Here is a 6,000-nt window from a genome sequence, read left to right on the forward strand (position 1 = left end):
CTCAAACTAGGGTTTTCAGAACTTCTTCTACACTTCGTTTAAACCGATTCTTTATTTTAAACTTCTATCCCTTGCATATTTCGACTGACTCTATGATTTTACTCCTTTTTCAACTCACTTATGTTGAAAACCGTAATTTCTTAGTTTTAATCTTAGGTTTCTGAGTTTTGTTTGATAACATGTTCAGTTAATCTGTATATTTCTATGATTCTGTGGTTTTTGCCCTATGTTTGCTTGTTAGGGTTCCTAATTGTGGTTATCCCTACCTATTGTGTGATTTTGCCCCATTTTGTTCACCAATGTTCTCATTCTTCCCTTCTTCTACCTGTATCATGCTTAGCTTAATAATTCGAACTATTCTCTACATGAATCCCTAATTTTATATATATGATTCTTGTCATATTCGACCTCTTAGGGTTCTAGTTTTGCTCACCATGTGTTTGTTCTTATAAAGTGGTGCTAAATCAGTACTATCTTCCATTTTTTAATCCCTAAATCTTTGTGATTGATCCTTCACTGATTCCGCATGATATCTCTACTGATTTTTACCTTGTAGAATGTTTTTTGACCTTATTCTATGGTCAATTATGCTATTAATTAACTTCTTAAGTCTTTTCTTAATTGAAATATGATGAACCTAGCCTCTATTACATGCTGTGTACTTGTACTATGCAGAAAATATTTCCTTATTTGTCATGTTTAGCCTTATATGATTTCTTTCCTTATTTGTCATATATCTATTACCGTTTGAAGTTAACTCCTCAATTAAAGGGAGTACTTACCTTGATTTCCTAACTGACTGATTCTGAGTTCCACAATTACTGATGGACTTTGATTTTTACCTTATTTTGCTCCATGCTTTCAAACTATATATACACACTCTCTTATCAGCACAAACATGAACACTCTTGGTTCAAACTCTCTCTCACACACTTAAAATTTTCTGCTCTCTTTTGTGCTACTTGCTACTACTCTAAGTTAGTCGGCTACAAGCCAAGGCTAACCGTTGTGTTCTCCTGCTTTTTCACTTTGCTTAATGTCCTCTTTACTGGTATGTTCTATTTTCAATTCAAAGTTCCAACAACAATATGATTCTTTTATTGTTTCAGTTTATCCTGTTTCTAGTTCGCTTCTATTTATGGTTTTGTTGTGAAACTTGTAATTGATATTTACATTATTATGTACTCCCCTTCCTTAAGAACAGTATATTACCCCTCTATGTTGTTTCTGAACATGTCTGTACCAATTATCTCTATGTGTTTACCACCATATGCTCCATGTATCCCCAAATACCTATCACCCTTGTATGTGAGTTTGTTCTTTATGTCTGATTCCGTGACTATGTCTGGTCAGTTGTTTCTGAGCATGTCTATACCAATTCCTAGACCTTTGCTTGTGTCCTATGTATCCCCAAATCCCTTGACCCATGCTTTGACTACTGAACTTGCTTTGGTTATGTGACTACTGGTTGTGTATGAACCTGTCTTAAAGTTACTCCACTCTCTTTCAAACTGCCCCGATTGTGTTACTGAATTACTTTCAAACAAACTTCCTTTTTAATACAGTTTTTCACTAAAATCTTTCAACTTGTGTCAAGCACTTTAACTCTACTCCTACGTCAATAATTTCAGCCCCCTCCAGTATGTGTACTGCCTTGTGATTCTCTTGAGAACCCTCTGATCTCTGGCATACTGAGGCTGGCCCTTTCATACTGCACTTATTTAATTTTGGTTACCAAGTCTAGGTGTAAGCACTGCCCGGGATCCTTGAGATTCTTAGGTAACTTTGATGCACCTAGACTATGATTTTGTCTATGGAGTTGATGCATTTGAGGCTATTGGAGGATTTGGAAATCTGGGCCTAATTGAAGGCTCCCTATAGACTAGTTTCTTATTTACTCATTTACTTATGTAATTCATTCATATGGTCTATAATAACTTGTAAACAAATATTGGGTTAACTAGTAAAAGGGATGGGTAGCTACATGTTTATGGAGTAATGCAGTTAGAAATCATGCTCATAGGAATTTACATGTTAATCCGATTGTTTTACCAAGTAGAAATCATGCTTATAAAGCTTTACATCTTGTCATCTCGCCATGCTAGAAACCTTGCCTATAGGTTTCAAATAATTCGGTAATAAAATCATGTCTGCAATGTCTTAAAATCGGTTTAGCAAATAGATGTCATGCCTATAAGATGTAATTTAACCTAGATTCTGTTATAGCAAGTGTTTATGTATGTTTCCATGCCTACAAGCCTTTAAAATCGGCATTAAACTAAGATATCATACCTATAGGGAACAATATCAAATCCTGCCTATGAATCTCGCCTACGTTTAGTTTAAATAACTCAATCCGGTTAACGTTTAATTCGCTTCTAAATTGGTTTAATTAAGTAGTTTATATTTTCTGAAACAAGTTCTTTGAAAAACTGGCTCAATCCATCATTAGACAGCATGCCCATAGGACTTTTAAAAGTCTATTTTAAAATCTGCCCTGTCTTACTATACAATGCAGCCATCAGTATTCTGCGTATAGGCAAGCCTTTAGGGTGTTTTCAAAACTGCATTTCTGAAACTCTTTTTATGACTTAATGCTTTCTGATCCTAACAGGCTTTAAGAAACCAATAGGAAATTGCTAAGGTCATTACTCCCGGGTTTAAAATAATCAATTGCTTGTCTTCTGCATATTCACCTAGATATCATGCCTTAAGATATTGTTTAATAAAAGACCTTAATTGTGCTTGAGTTGTGCTATGTATGTGCCTTGTTTAAGGAGGAAACTTTGAGCCTCTTATTGCTCCATTTTATCTTATGTGCTAAAAGTCCTAATTGTTTTTCCTGTCGCCTTAGAATTTTCGCCTTTAAAACCTTAGGGGACTATCTAGAACTACCTATAGGTAGAGGCCCTAAATCTCTCCAGGACCATTAAGAAGGAACGGGTAACAGCACGCAATAGAGATCGTTGACCAAACACTTGCTTTGCATTACCACTAAGGGGATGGGAAAGGTAGATAGGTATATGATGACTACGCGCTAATGTCACGTGTAGCCCCTCGTCAAGGAGTGTTTATCGGACATTGTGTGGGGTGATACTATAGGCTAACCAACCTAGGACTCCCCCTTTACCAAAATTCATTTTTAAAACCTTTGTTCAAAAACTCTCTATCTTATTACTTGAGTTATCCAGCATGCTTTACTTGCAACCTATTTGATTAAACTATTTATTGGACTAATTTGTGAATATAAGTTCGGCCGGGACCCACAGTTGTAGACCAAGAGGGGTGCCTAACACCTTCCCCTCGAAGTTATTTCGAGCCCTTACCTTAATCTCTGGTAATGTAAACCAATTCAAGAGTTAATTACTCTAGGTGCCCTAATGCACCGTAATCCGTTAGGTGACGACTCTTCAAATACCCAATTCCCAAAAGGAAATGAGTTATTACCCCCATGGAATGTCAAAACCCGGACTTCCCCGTCAAGAAGGGAAAAGGGGGCGTGACAGCATGGCGACTCTGCTGGGGATATTTTTCAGGCTCTTACCATAACGAACTTATCTTTTACAAATTAGTCCAAGCATGCTTTATCCCGTACCCCTCTCCCTTTATTTGAATTTAACTGCCTATTTTAAGCATTTATATTTTTTTATTCATGAAACTGACTCGCCTCTTTGTTTTCTTTTCTTGTAATTGTCTTTCCATTATTTAAATACTGTATTTATCTTTCTACGTGCAAATACTTGACTACATGTTATTAATTGCTGCATAAATCATGTACCGCATTATATTCCATTTGTGCGTCTCAAATCCTATAGCAACGCTTTAATGAGTGGTTGCGCCCTTCCTATTTACTACCCTTAAATTTGGAATGGCTTATTTGCGGTAAAACCAATCGATCAACGGTGCAGTCGACGGTTCCATGCCTTCCCCCTCGAGTCGTCCGCTTGAGGGTACCAGTCTAAAACCCCATAGAAACCTTACTCTGGTTAAAATTATGCATGCATCATGGTCAAATCTAGTTGTATCAGTTATGTTATCTACATAATGATCTTTTAAGATAAGCCTTATCCAAAGTCCATCGGGTTTTCCATAATCCCAACGGACGCAACCACGTTCTATGCATTAATTTAGAGAACTAAATGCCGATATGTTGATCATAAATGTATAAATAGTCGAGTCCGGTGGGGGTAAGGTCTAACCCTTTTGTTTTGCAGAAAATAAGGTACGAGGTCCCCAGATTCGGTATGGTTAGAAACATCCCACCATTGCTGCTAGATTAGTAGGAGGACCTTTCCTCAAGTGACAAGAAGCATGTGAAAAAGTACCTGGGTAACTTGTCTTCCTTGCTAGATATTGAGTCGAACAACAAATTGATCGAGGCTGCCACTTTATTCTGGGATAGTGAACGGGTTGTTTTTCGTTTCGGTGATATAGAAATGACACCACTTCTGGAGGAAATAAGAGGACTTGCAGGATTGACTTGGGACAGTCCTGGGCTATTAGTACCAAAAAACCGTACGAGCGGGGGATTTTTGAAGTTGATTGGGGCTGAAAAAGAATGTCGACCTAGTGTGCTTGAAGGATTCCTACATACATTTTGAATATCTGTATGAGAAATATGGCCATAGAAAGTCTTTTCGTAGCTACCATGACGATATCTCCCTCACTTCTTTGGGTCACATCCACCGCAGAGTGTTTGTATTCATTGTGTGCTTTCCACGCCTGATAGTGTTCCTAATGAAAAAGGGAATAATCCACACTAGGTTGGCTATGGTCGCAAAGCCTCTAGTGGAAGGGATTAATGGACAGACATATACCATAGTCCCCATGATCATAGTCAACATCTACAGGGACCTGGAGCGCTGTCAAAGAAGGGTCAAGCATTTCAAGGGTTGTAACTTATTGCTGCAGTTATGGTTGCCGGAGCATCTCCAAAAGGGTAACTATTGTCAATAATTTCCGCGAAGGGGTTGAAACGACCACATTGCCTTCCATCACCTTAAGCAGATGACTTAAATTCCAAATAGATTTGCTCAACCAGAAAGCGCCAAGGAATGGGTAGAGTTCTTCGACAATCTGACCGAGGAACAGGTACAGTGGATGTTTGAATGGTTCCCAACAGATGAGTTTATTATCAGGTCCAAGGATGCTCCGCACTTGGTGCTGACCGGGTTTAGAGGGATATATTCATATGTCCATATGCGAGTTATGAGGCAAGCAGGCAGAAAATAGGTTGTACCAAGGATTGTCAAAATGAGTCATTTCAGGGTTGACTTCCAAGATGACGACATCCCTTACAAGTGTCAAGCTCAACATATGTGGCACTGCAAAATCATTGTAGAGAAAAGCATTATTGAGCCAGACAGATATCATGCAAGGTGTGAGCCTCTCTACCCAACATGGTTGGAGGATAATCTGAAAGGAATGGTGACACCAGGGACTGGTCGAGGGAACAGAATCATAGACGAGGAAGCTGAAACTCAAGTCAAATACAACAGGCTGCACAAAAGGGTCCACGTCTCTGAGAATGAGCAACGGGAAATATATGAGAGGAATGTGAGGTTGATCGAGGAGTGGAAAGAGATGGCAATCACTTCCAACAGGAAACTTCAATATCTGGAGCAAGGAATAGTGGAGCTGGAGGGAAAAGTCATAAAGAGGATTAAAAATTGCCAGAACGCTGAAGGAGCTGAGGGAGGATATTTGGCCAGAGCCTACTTGCTGCTGGGGCTGCGCGAGCTGGGGGATCTATATGATGGAGTCCGAAAGATCGAATGTGGGGAAGGTCCTTTTGGGACCAAATAGGCTAGATTTACTTGCTTTTCCTAAAATGTAATAAGGCCAAGTGCCAGTAGTGACTTATTTTCGTATCTTAGTGTCATTTAAGGGATTCGTCTATTTATGAAATGAAGCATTTATTGGCATTTGAAGTTCTCCAAATTTATTTGTCGCTAGGCCTACCTCGGGCACAATGAGGCTCCCAAATTAAGATGCGAGTTT

Source organism: Nicotiana sylvestris, chromosome 1 (genome assembly GCF_000393655.2).
Source record: "Nicotiana sylvestris chromosome 1, ASM39365v2, whole genome shotgun sequence".
Lineage (NCBI taxonomy): Eukaryota > Viridiplantae > Streptophyta > Magnoliopsida > Solanales > Solanaceae > Nicotiana > Nicotiana sylvestris.